The sequence below is a fragment of the Mauremys reevesii genome, linkage group 3, assembly GCF_016161935.1.
Source record: "Mauremys reevesii isolate NIE-2019 linkage group 3, ASM1616193v1, whole genome shotgun sequence".
Lineage (NCBI taxonomy): Eukaryota > Metazoa > Chordata > Testudines > Geoemydidae > Mauremys > Mauremys reevesii.
Genome location: NC_052625.1, coordinates 105,372,080 through 105,386,156, shown reverse-complemented (window position 1 = coordinate 105,386,156; position 14,077 = coordinate 105,372,080).

The following is a 14,077-nucleotide window of genomic DNA, read 5'->3' as shown; positions in this document are numbered from 1 at the left end:
AATGGAGCAAACATCTAGAAGATAAGGTGATAAGTAACAGTCAGCATGGATTTGTCAAGAGCAAATCATGTCAAACCAACCCAATAGCTTTCTTTGACAGGGTAATAAGCTTTTTGGATGGGGGAAAGCAGTAGACGTGGTGTATCTTGACTTTAGTAAAGCTTTTGATACTGTCTCATATGACCTCATAAACAAACTAGGGAAATGCAGTCTAGATGGAGCTACTGTGAGGTGGGTGCATAACTGGTTGGAAAACTGTTCTCAGAGAGTAGTTATCAGTCGTTCACAGTCATCCTGGAAGGGCATAATGAGTGGGATCCCACAGGGATGAGTTTTGGGTCCGATTCTGTTCAATATTTTCATCAATGATTTAGATAATGGCATAGAGAGTACACTTATAAATTCAAAATGATCTGGACAAACTGGAGAAATGGTCTGAAGAAAATAGGATGAAATTCAATAAGGACAAATGCAGAGAACTCTGAGAAGACTGAGAGGGGACATGTAACAACCTTTTATGTCCTTGAAAACTGTTATCAAGGAGGAGGGAGAAAAATTGTTGTTCTTAACCTCTGAGGATAGGACAAGAAGCAATGGGCTTAAATTGCAGCAAGGGAGGTTTAGATTGGATATTCCTAACTGTCAGGGTGGTTAAATTGCCTAGGAAGGTGGTGGAATCTCCATCATTGGAGATTTTTAAGAGTAGGTTAGACAAACTATCAGGAATGGTTTAGATAATACTTAGTCCTACCATGAGTGTGGGGGACTGGACTAGATGACCTCTCGAGGTCCCTTCCAGTCCTATAATTCTATAACATGATCCAGTGGCTGAAAGTTGAAGGTAGATAAATTCAGACTGGATATAAAGTATACATTTCTAACAATGAGGGTAATTAACCTTTGGAATAATTTACCAAGTGTCATGGTAGATTCTCTATCACTAACAATTTTCAAATCAAGATTGGATGCGCTAGGAATTATATTGGAGAAGTTCTACAGCCTGTATTATACACAAGGCCAGACTAGACTATCACAATGGTCCCTTCTGGCCTTGGAATCTGAGTCACCTGGCAGCTGAGGCCTTTTTAATCAGGCCCAGATGCTTGTCATCAAAATTCTCTCCAAGCTTATGTTTGCCCAAGGACAACATGGAGCGGGGGGAGGAAAGAGGAGGTAGGGGTGTGTGTAGATGAGCGAGAGGTGTGGAGGAGGGGACTTTTGAGGTGTGCAGAGGCCAGCTCCTCCCCAGCAGCACACAGTAGTCCATGTCTCCTTCATTCACAGACTTAGGAGCCAAGTCAGGAGTGTATGTGTCTGTTTATGTGTGTGAGAGAGAGAGAGACTGCACCTCTCCAGGCCAGGACTCTCTCTTCCGGGTGCTCCCAGGAATCAGAATAATAGAATATTAGGGTTGGAAGAGACCTCAGGAGGTCATCTAGTCCAATCCCCTGCTCAAAGCAGGACCAACCTCAACTAAATCATCCCACCCAGGGATTTGTTAAGCCGGGCCTGAAAAACCTCTAGGGATGGAGATTCCACCACCTGCCTAGGTAACCCATTCCAGCGCTTCACTACCCTCCTAGTGAAACAGTTTTTCCTAATACCCAATCTAGGAAAGGGCTCAGGCCACAGCTCCTTCCCCTGCCACCTCTTGGTAGAAACAGCCATCACATCCCTGGAAACTAACTGCCAGGTGGGTGGGGAGGAAGGGGGGAGTTGGTGCTTTGGTCTCATCAGGATGCAACTCCAGAGCCTCCACTGACCCAAGCCAGCACCGCAGAGCCCAGCCAGATGCTTCTCCTGAGGCTCCGCTTCCCTCAGTACCCTGACAATGGGCGCTCATCCACTCCCCTTGCATTGAGGAGGCAGTGCCAATATGCCCAGGCAAGGCACCAAGCAGAGCAGGTACTTAAAGGACCATGCCAGGCCCAGTGTGACTTATGGCCTGTGCATTATACACAAGATTGCTGTGCATATGTGCTTGCAGTTTACAGGAAATATGGCTCATCATTCGATTAACTGCCTAGATGGACTCACTCCTCCTAAATTAACTTGTCACAGGTTCCCCTTAAAGGTGTCAGGAATGAAGGCTTGTAGCTGGGCCTAGGCTCGGCTAGCTAACCTCAGTGGAAACCCCTCATCGCCCAGGTCACCTGATTGGCTGAGTGGCATTGCCAGAATTGTTCTTAAGCACAGGAATAGGACTTGGCCAGTGACTGCTCAACACTTATAGCTGCAGCTGCTATTGCTCTGGTTTCTGTCTCCTGGTTCCTGACTCTGGTTTGACCCTTATCTCTGACTCCTGAATCTTGACTTTGGTTCTGACCACTAGTCCAGACTGCTCAAGCTCAAAGCAGGACCATGGGGGGGAAAAGGGGCCAGTAACCCCATGACAGGGCGATTTCATTAGAGTCTAGAAGTACGTGAGGAACAGAAAATTGACAATAAAGGGATCTTCAGTCTAGCAGACAAAGATATAATAAGGTCCAATGGCTGCAAATTGACGCTAAACGAAGTCAGCCTAGCAATAAGGAGCAATTTGTTAACTGTGAGAGTAACTAAATTCTTCATTGTAAATTTCTAAATCAAACTTCAAGGTTTTTCTAAAAGATACACTTTGGTTTAACCACAGTTATTGGACTTGAAGCAGGAATAAATTCGAGGAAGTTCTTTGGCCTGTGTTATGCAGGAGATGAGAGTAGATGGTTAGAATGGTCCCTTCTGGCCTTTAAATATATAAATCTGTGATATCTCAGACTGCTTCTGAGTTCTCCAACGATCATTTTCTTGAGTATCAGAAGCACACATTTTATTGTTGGTGTTCTTAACAGAATTAAATGCTCCTTTGAAGATTTTCTATCTAAGCATAGGAACAGTACAAAATGTTCACATATAAAATAAGCTTTTATTGATTCTCATTGCTTTTATAGAAGGGCTGATAATAATTGTCTTTTTCTCAAATTTCTTTCTCCCATTTGCAGCAGTGGAAAAGCAGTTTTCCATGGCAAGACTTAAGTATATGCATCACAGTTATGGGGCTAGCAACACTTCTCTCCCATCTCTGAATGTCCCTCCAATCACTTATTAGACCTCATGCCTTTAACCTTCCTAGGGTGGAATCGCACGATTCTTTCACTCTTAGACCTGGTCCTTGGCTACAGCACCCTGTGGATTAACTGTGTTTACCCTAAACAGGTCTGACTGAGTATAGGTACCTGGAGTCCTTTCCTTTAGGAGCTTGTGAGCTGTAATGAATATAATGACACCAAATAGCCTTCTTAAAACAAAGTATTGTTTAATCTTAATGAAATGAACAGAGCAAAGCATAAGATAAGAGGTTTTTAAAACAACCAACAGTCTATATGCATGCCTCTCTTACCTAAAGTCCTGTCTTCAATGCACTGTTAACTCGGGCTATACCAGGAGTGTTGCTTCTAACCTGACTTCTGTTCGCACAAAAATCTCGAGCTCTAGTTATGTGATACTTTAAGATTGAGACAGCTGACCTGTTGATGGTGGGGGGGTGGGTCGGTTGAAGCTTGAGAGTAGCTGAAGCTTGAACTAGTTATGCAGTGGGGATTCAGCAGGTCCGTTCAAGTGCTGAGAGTTCTCCAATGCCTTCCCAAAATTGCACCCAGGGGTCTTTGTATCAATCCTCCCTGTCTCCTGACCAGAAATTATCTCCAGTATGACAGGGACTTGCATAGGTCAGTGCTTGGGCTTTAGAAGCAAAGCTGGATCTAATTTTGGATTAGGAATTAGTGAGGGGATGGACTAAGGTGCCTACCCCCATCACAGCAGAATGTGCATAAAAGCTGTACAAGAGCACCTACACCTGGGAAGACTTTTAGACAGCTTTGTTACTGGAGAAATTCTGAAAGGCACAAGGACTATGCAAAGAATTTGTTGGGTACAAAAGACTAGTGGGCTGGGCATACACTCTCCTGGTGGAGTTAGCTGCATGGCTATCTTAACACTTACTGTAACACTGTGCCTTAAATCATCATCTACACTCACATGTAAAATCCTCTCTATTGTAGTTTGCAGTGTTGTTGTAGCTGTTAGTCCCATGATATGAAAGAGACAAGGTAGGAGAGGTAATATCTTTTATTGGACCAACTTCTGTTGGTGCAAAGGACAAGCTTTCACGTTTCACAACAGAAGTTGGTCCAATAAAAGATATTACCTCACCTACCTTCTTTCTATATTGTATAGTCTACAGATGCTCCCCGGGTTACACAAGACCCAAGTTACGCAAATTTGACCTTAAGCAAAAAGTTCCATAAAGCATAAATACAATTTTTGAGTTGCGGAAAATATTGTGTAGGGTACGGGAACGCAAAGTACTGTAGTGCAGTGTGCAGAGGAATACAGCAGTAGCATCTCCTACGAGGCTCTCAGAGCCTCTCAGTCTCGTGTTATTTCAGTGATACTGTATTTCTGTTATTTCACCCTATTATTTCATTCAAATCATGCCTGTCTCCTCCTCTCCTTCCTCATCTACAAATTAAGCCCATTGTCATCCACCACCAAAATGCAGCCTTCAGTGTGCCAGGATAACAATAGGATTAAGGGAAATGCAATATTTTTGTTGCAATTATGCTTGCACAATATATGTTTCCGACTTGAGTAAAATTCGGGTTACGCAAGGCTTTCCAGAAGGAACGATTGCGTAAGTCGGGGAGTGTCTGTATTTTGTGAGTTGTCCAATTCTGGAATAAAATAATGTTTCAAAATATTTGCAAAGTTATTTATAATTTAAATATATAATTGATTAACAAAAGTTTAATACATGGAAATATATCTGTATTGTTAAATGAATCAAAACAATCTCAACATCAAATACCATGTTACCTCAATGGAGATTTTAGAGTTGATGAAGTACAGTACATGTTTCTCTTTGCTCATTAAGACCATGAAATGTTGACAGGGAATGGTACTTTCAGACTGCAATACCAAAGTCTGCTTTTGGTTCTGTGGAGAATAAAATAGTTGTGTGTGTGGTTTTTTTTATAAATATCATCTGCACTTTAGTTCACCTGATTGGTATTATTCTGCCTGACTGCAAAGAGTTAAGGGATGCAATCAGGGAAAAACAAACAGGAAACAAAACAATGGCAAACATAAGGTACAGTCAGAATGAATACCAGTAGTTCCTGAGGGAAAAAAATGGGCAGATTGCTACATGGCACCAACTAGACTGGCAAGATTTATTCTTCCCAGGCCAAAATTTAAGATCAATGGGTGCTGGCCTAGGAAAGAAGGGGAGTTGACTGGATTGTCAGCAGCTGCCTGGAGAGAGACATGCCAGAGAGAGACAAACTGCAGCAGATATGGAGGTAACAGGACTGACTGGAACTTTCTACAGTTTGAAAGGCAAGATTAAGGCTTAGGTACAGTAAACTATGTATAGGCCTTTTGTTTTATCCCTTTGCTCTGCTTGCTGTGTACGTTTGGGTGAATAAATAATGCTTTGTTTTGAGGAAACTAGTTTGGGATCACTTTAATCAGTTGGTGTCACAGGCTTCTGTAGGATAAGGGTGCACAGGTGCCAAACACCTGGGACTGTTGGGTTAACTTGGTTGGTAAATAGGAGAGCTGAAGCCCAGAGATCCAGTCTGACAGGCAAGATCATGTGGTGCCACCCAGAGAAGGGCAAAGGTAGTGAAATGTGTCTCTAAAGAACTGGTCATATGTTTTTTTTCCATGATTACTTTAATTCAGTATTTTAATTTAGGTTTGGAGGATCCTATTTTCTTGCAAATTACTTTAAAATGTGAATAATCTGGACCTGCAGACAGGCTACCACACTCAAAGTTCTAGACTAATAGAACAGTCTTGAAATCAGATGATCCTATCTCAGACAGATGAAGGTGTGTGTGCCAATATGACTACAAGCTGCACTTTTTCACAGGTAGATGCCAGCATTTGAAAGTGATGAAAAAGGACGCCTCTTTGTGGAGAAAGATGAAGAGCAGGAACATATGTTTATCCTTCATTGAAATGCGTGGGGACTGTTTGCTAAGTTGTTTAAAGTTATTACTAGTGTTGAGTCTGAAGGCAACAATGTGGGCTTTATGGAGAGGAAGAAGAAAACCACCCCAACCCAGACCTTACTTTCATGTTTATAGAAAAAACCCAGCATAATTCATCGTTCAAAGGGACGTTTCTTCTAGACTATCATAAAATGGAAAATATGGTCTTGTTTGGTTTAGTAACCTGGGACTTGTAGGATATTTCACTGCATTTGGAAGTGGATTATTTTCTTTTTTTGAAGAATATATCATCAGTAAATTATCTGAACTGGAACTGTCTAAATCCATAATGACTGCAATTTATACTTTCATCAATGTGTTTCCAGCTCAGGGCTATCTGTGTGAGATGGTAGCTTTGCTTTTCTGAGGGGAGTAAGAGAGGTGTAAGGAGTAGGAGAAAGGGATTTTTTTCCCCCAGAAATAAATAACTTTCCTCAAGATTAATTGTGGACTCTAAAAAAGAACAGATTTGTGTGGGGGAAAAAACAGTGTTCATTATATATGTGGATAAAAAAGTCTTTGTACATTAACTGAGCATGACTGAAACTAAATCTAGATTAAATAATTACACATAGAAAAACAATGTTAACAGAACATTTTTGAGTGCTTGGCTTTGCAACCTTAAAAGTTAACAAATGCCAAAATCAAAGAAAAGGTCACTAGAATTTTTTAACATGGGCAAAACAATGCATTTTTTTACTGGCATCATTCTCAGAATTGTCTGAGGTGTTTTGCCTGAAATGTTCCAGATAAATTCAGCCTGAGGCTGATAACAATGCAGGCTGAAATTTTCCATGTAGGGTAAAGTTTGACAAAGTTATGAACACCTGAAAATATGGTCTTATAATGAGATGTATTGGGCAACCTTAACAATACATAGTGCTCCCAACCCTGCCTATAGTATCTATAATATAGACATTATGTAACATTGAACAGCTTTTCTGGGTTTAGAAGCCAAGGAATCTGAAATACCGGAACAGACCGTTAACCCAACTTGTCCACTATCCTGTTCCTTTGGTACAGGGGTAGGTGACGTGGTGACAAAAATGCTTGCAGTTGGTCTAATTAATGTTTCCAGCCTGGCTGTTCTGGTGCTAGATAAATGATGTGAAAAGTTCTATTGTAGACAAATCCCAGGAGTCTACAAAGCCAGAAACTATAGGACTCAGTGGTTCCCTATCCTGCATGGATGTGCTGTAGAAGTGGCACATGAGAGAGAGGGCACCAAAAGCCTTATCCGTGGTACCCCTGTACGTGTACTAGGTACAATGGCAATGGTTCTAACCTCCCAAGAAGAAGATGGGCTTTGGCTCTGTCACCTCTAAACATGTGGGAAGTGTGCATCCAAATCCAACATTTGTCACTGATGAAATACAGTACAAATTTCTCTTTGCTCATTAAGACCATGAAATGCTGGCAGGGAATGGTACTGGGCTTTACACTCTTTGCCAGCTAATAGTATAGTCACTGATTCTTCACAAGGGGGACAGCACAGTGTATATGGCACAGTGAGCACTTTGAGAGGAGGCATCTGGGTACCAAGATAAAGAACCCCAGGACCTGGCCCATGCAAGAAGAGGTGGAAATTACTCCAAATTTTGGTGTTAACAAGCACTGAGGAGAGAGCCCAACCTCGGGAAGGAGGCTAGAATATTTTATCTCTTCCCCCCTCAGATAGACCTATATCCTTGAAGCTGAGCTCTCAGCATGCGTCTACTCCCTACCTCCCTCAATAATCCAACAGTATTCAGCCCAGCAGACATTTCCTCCCAGCCCAAACTCTTCTATTTCCTTACATACAGGGAGTGCAGTCCTGTACAGCCCACCAGGGATACATTGGCCCTGCACTATATTTTGCCTCCAGAATCCAGTCAGGGCTGATCTTGTGACCCTCCTTTATGGCCAGCCAACATCATACGGCTTTTTTAACTTCCCTTCCATCACTGGCAGCCTGGCCTATTTTTCTCATTAACGATTGCTGGTTGAAATGTATTAAATGTGGAAGAAATTAAACAATAAGAAAAAGAAAAATAATTGTGGTATTTCTCCTTTTTCTGAGCAGTTCTACTTCTGTTGTTGTGCTGTGCCCTCTCTTGTCCACTTCCGTCATCTGTTGACCGGTCCCCACTGCCTTAGAATGGTGTGTAAAGAATCTCACTCATATATACGCACACAACTGCAGTAACCTGTCTGCTTCCATCTCACTCCAGGATCAGGACATGACATTGTGCCATGAAATGAGGCATCAAGGAGGACATCTCCTGTCCCTGGTTCTTTCTCCTGGTTCCTCTACGGCAGCAGCCAGCTGCAGGGTAACCATCACCTGGGAGGTAGTCTGCCTGATGATCTTTGTTCAGATGAAAATATATGACATGAGGAGTTGAGATTGAGGAGCCAGGACATACCTCTTTTATTCCTACCCTTCCTTGGGTCTTCATTCTGGTCTCTCCAAAGCTAGCAGTTGGCAAGCAGTAGTCAGTTGTGAAGTGCCCCTCCTATTGCTACTATTCTGCTTTTCTTTTTTTGCCTTTTTTTTTTTTTACTAAATACTAGCTGCTGCATCTGGAGGTGCACTGAACCTCTTCTTTTGAATGGTGGATCTTATACCCTAGGTTGCAAGAATCCACTTCTAATCCTACTAATTCCTGAATATATAATCCCATTTTGTGACCTTCCAAGATTTTTACCTCAACAATATCCTGTCAGTGAGTTACACAAATTAACTTTATATTATGATATAAAATATTCCCCTTATCCATTTTAATGCATTTTTTAAAATTTCATCAATTGCCTTTTGTTCACACATTGATATGAAGAGCTCTAACCTTGTCACTGTATTAATTGAAATAAACAAATGATAGTTTGAAAATAGCTTTACTGATGATTCTGTGGTACAAAAGGAAAGGTTTTGCACTCTTTGTATGGTTTGATAAATCATTGTTTCCAGTAATAAAGCCCATTACAGATTCTGTATTTATGGACTGAATATTACTCTCATTACTATTGCCTTCAGAATGGTCTGTCTCCCTGAATCAGCAATGCGGGGTGGATGAGTGGGAATTCTCCCCAAAATAAAGTAGCCTGATTAACCCTGAGAAAAATGCTGATTAACAGATCTGTGTTTGCAAGTGTGTATGTGCGGGAGAGAAGTGAAGGGCCATATGAGGATAGTGGTGGAAAAAAAACAAAAACAAAATCCCAAACCACAAGCTCAAACGGAGTTGCTTTCACTGATGACATCAGGAAGGGTGAATGTTGACTTGGGTGTATTTTTTTTCTGTCTGTTTCAATTGCATCTTAAATCTGATATCTGTGGGGAATTCACTGTTTTATCTACATGTGGTGCACAAGGTAGAGAAACAGCGATCCACTGGATCAGTTCAGCCCTTGAATGTTATACAGTTTGCTGGTGGTTGTAGGATGGTTAATTAAAAAAATATGCCTTACTGCAGGCTGATGAAAGATATGTTTGCTGACAGGGGCTTGTGGGAAGAAGTGGACTTCAAAGCAACTGCTTGTTCAGAGCACGGAAATGTATCTGTGAGGACAAATATTGTCAGAGTGCAGGGTTTGTGGTTTAAGCTCAGATGAATGAACACAACACTTTTTGCAACGATAGGTGGGAAAGAAGTTTGTAAACCTAGTTTCTTGGAGGTGGGGAGGAGGGGAAGAAGGCCTTTTTAGTGAATTTTGAAGAAATTATTTACTCCAAAAATGGATTCAACTTTTAAATCTTTAAAAACAAACAAACAAACAAAAAAAAGGGAACAAAATTCATCCCTCTTTCTCCTCCTCCTCCCACACATATCCACCCTGCTAAGCCAGTAAACATGGTAAGGCATTTTAATAGCCAACAGTGTGCTGTTTACCCACAGCTTTATCAAATAGGATGGCTGCAGAGAGTAATCAAGGCTTCACATGGATTGCATTATTTTGATGCATAGTGTCATATTTCCTTACTGGTTCTGATACATCAGTGACTTAACGTTTCTTATCTCAGTTTGGTGGTTTAGAAACTATAATTGACTGTCTCTTGGGACAGCACAGAGTACTTCTTTATTTTCTTTGTCATTTTCCAAGCTGTGTTAGGGTGTGTGTGTGTATTTTAAATACAGGTCATATTCATTTGATAGTCTCTGTACATCTTAATGCAGCTGAGGCTATTAACATGAATTCTGTTGATTTACAAGTGCTCTTGCCTGACATTGCACACTTTGGAGGTGCTTTTCCACCATTATATGGCATATAAAACAATGAGCCAGACTTTGCTTTCAGAAACACTGGTGTAAATCTGGAGAATTTGCCATTAGATTGACTGACTCCAGTTTTGCCTTGGTATAAATGAGTTCAGAATGCAGCCCAGTGTCTTAAAGATGTAATAAATATACTGCATGTGGCTGAAACGGAGGCTTAATTTCTGCTAAAAGAAACTCCAGAAATATTTATTAAAAATATATCATAGATGAAGTTTTAATTCTTCCACCTCTCTCTAAAAATCAAGTGACTATGTAATTTCTGCATTGCTCTTCTCCTTGCTTATGTATAACTGAGCTGCAGCACATCTGAAAATCAGGCCTTTACACTCCTATTCCATGAGGTATTTTACTTATCCTGGAGGACAAGAGATGAGACAATGAAGTCATTTTCTTAGTGAATACTGCACAGATTAGCTGGCAACATAACTTTGGTAACCGTGTCCTCTTTAGAATTTGTGTCAATCAACTGTGCATGGTTGTAGCATGTACAGTGGTTGCCATCAAATATCAACATTTATGAGAGCTCATGTGGAATCTGAGATATTGGCAGTATTCCTCTGCATTTGAAATAGGAAATAACAGTGGTATCTCAAATAACCCGATGTGGTAAATGTTGTTGTCATTTTATTTATGGCCTGACATATAAGTGTTGTTTACAGACAGTAAATGCAGCAGGCATCAATCCAAAGTCCCAGAGGTAATTCTCCCCCTTCTGCTAGTCTTATCTCTCTGTCCCTTCTCTTTTCTCTCCTCTACTCCTGATCCGCTTGCTGTGCAGAGTCATGACCTTGCACTGGAACTGATCCTCCTCCTGAGTTAGAAATGTGAGCCCTCAAAGCAACTCTCCATGTCTTTTTGCATTGAGCTGAACAGATTCTCGGCTCCTACATTTAACCAACGGACTGAGAAGCCAATAAACTGCTTAAAAAGAACCACAAAAATGTCTGTAGCTCAGTGTAACCTTTCCAAAATGGCCTGTCCCTTTAAGTGGGACGGTCTTGATTTGAAATAGTGAGAAACCCATCAGATGGAAAGAGATTGTGATGAGGATAATCCATGCATACATTCATGCATTGTGGGATTTTTTTTCTTAGGCTGGAACTGTTATGATCACCTAGTTTCACCTCTTCATAGCACAATACAGAGTATTTTATCTAATAATTCATTCCTCAAGTTCATTAGCTTCTGTTAAGATATAGCATATCTTTTAGAAAGATATCATATGATCATATTAACGATTTCATATGATGGAGTATCTACCACATCCCTTGGTAAGTTGTTCCAAAGATTAATTACCCTCATTATTAAAAACGTGTGCCTTATTTCAGTTTGAATTGGTCTAGTTTAAATCTCCAGACACTGGACCTTGTTATGCCTTTGTCTGCTAGATTAAAGAGCTCACTATCAGAAATCTTCTCCCTACATAGGTACTTACAGGCCTCCCTGATCAAATAACCTCTTAACTGTTTTTTCAATAAACTAAATAGACTGAGTTCCTTCAATATAAAACTATAAGGCATGTTTAGGGGATGTACAGACAATGTTTAAACAGTAAGTGCAGATCCCGAGCTAATCTCTCTCTTCAACTGAGCTGTCCTATAATTACTGCATATACTATATATATATATTATGTAAACTCCTTGGAGCAGGGATTTGTCACTTTTAGTTACATAAGAACAGCCATACTAGGTCAGACCAATGTTCCATCTAGCCCAGTATCCTCTCTTCTGCCTGTGGCTCATGCCATATGCTTAAGGGAATAAACAGAACAGGGCAATTTAGCAAGAGATCCATCCCCTGTCATCCACTCCCAGTTTTTGGCAGTTGGATGCTTTGGGACACCCAGAACATGGGGTTGCATCTTGGCTAATAGCCATTGATGACCTATCCTTCATGAACTTATCTAATTCTTTTTTGAACCTAGTTATACTTTTGGCCTTCACCATATCCCCTGGCAACAAGTTTCCCAGGTTGACTGTGCATTTTGTGAAGACATACTTTCTTTAATTTGTTTTAAACCTTCTTCCTATTCATTTCATTGGGTGATTTTATCTTGTTATGAGAAAGGGTAAATAACACTTCCATATTCACTTTCTCCAGACCATTCATGATTTTATAGACCTCTCTCATATCCCCCCTTAATTGTCTCTTTTCTAAAATGAACCGTCCCAGTATTTTTAGTCTTTTAAATCTTTTCTCATATAGAAGCTGTTCCATACCCCTAAACATTTATATTGCTGTTTTGTTCTTTTCCAGTTCTAATGTGTTTTGGAGATGGGATGACCAGAACAGTATGAAATATCCAAGGTGTGGACATACCATGGATTTATATAGTGTCACCCAGTTGTCTGTAAAACAGCAAATATGCTATATAAATAAGGTTCATAGATTCCAAGGACAGAAGGGATGATTGTGATAATCTAACATGATCTCCTGTATACCACTGTGCATAAACTTTCACAAAATAATTCCTTTTGAACTAGAGCATATCTTTTAAAAACCCAACCTTGAATTAAAAATAGCTGATGATGGAGAATCCACCATGACCCTTGGTGAATTGTTCCAGTGATTAATCAGCGTCACTGCTAGAAATTCAAGCCTTATTTCCAGTCTGAATTTGTCTGGCTTCAATTCCCAGCTATTGGATTGTGTTATACCTTTGTCTGCTAGACTGAAGAGCCCACATTCAAATAATTTTTCCCCATGTAGGTAGTCAAGAGAGTGATCAAGTCCCTGCTTAACCTCTTTAGATAGACTCAAGGAGCTCCATTTATTTATCATTATAAAGCATGATAGACTATAATCTGTTGCTATAAAGCACAATAGTGTCTTGCTCACTGATTTAATCAGTATAATCTGTCAAGTATCAGAGGGGTAGCCGTGTTAGTCTGTTGCTAGAGAAAGAAGCAGCAAATGTGGCACTATTTGAGAAGAGAGTTTTGCAGCATGCTTTTTTGTTGATGTGAACTTTCTCTTCCATGCAAGCACCCACGAAAGCTCATGCTGCAAAACATCTGTTAGTCTATAAGGTGCCACAGGATTCTTTGCTGCTTCAGTATAATCTGTCCTTCCTATTTTTAAAATACATTGATTTTAAAAATATTTGCCTTGATCCCTTAATTTGTACATGTTTGCATACCTCTGCAGTTCTGATCCTTTACAATAATGGAAGTGAATACTACAGGAAGCACCTTTTGTTCTGGGTTGGGGGGCCTGCCTGGAAGTATTGGAAATCCAGGAGAGTTCCAGCCAAATATTACTCATCCAAGAGATTTGGATTGCTTAGATAATCTTCATATATAATAGGAATAAAAGATTCATCTGCTGTCTAACTCCTGCTGCTTCATTGTGCATAAGATCTGGCCTTTCTTCCATACAACTAAATCTAGTTTCCAGGCCCTCATCTTTCTCACATCTTGAGCAGTACAGCATCTACCTCTCTGTTCTTGACAAATCACATCTTGCACTACTTGTATCTATTCAAAATGCTGCTGTAAAAGTCGTTTTCCTAGCTTGTTACTTCAGGCACATTGCCCCTCTCTTTCTGTTAGTCCTTTGCCGCCCATTTTCCCGTACACCAGACACAAACTGCTTGTCTTCACATCAAAGGATCCTATCTATCGGCTCTCCTAATATCAGCTCCTGCCTTCATTCTGCAAATAGTGCTAGTTTTGATTGCTCATTTTTTTTAATTTTTCCAACAAGCAGCTTTGTGTTTTATCCCATTTTGACCTTATGCATGGTAACAGCTGCCCATAAATATCTGCAAAGCTGTTGTATTGTCCA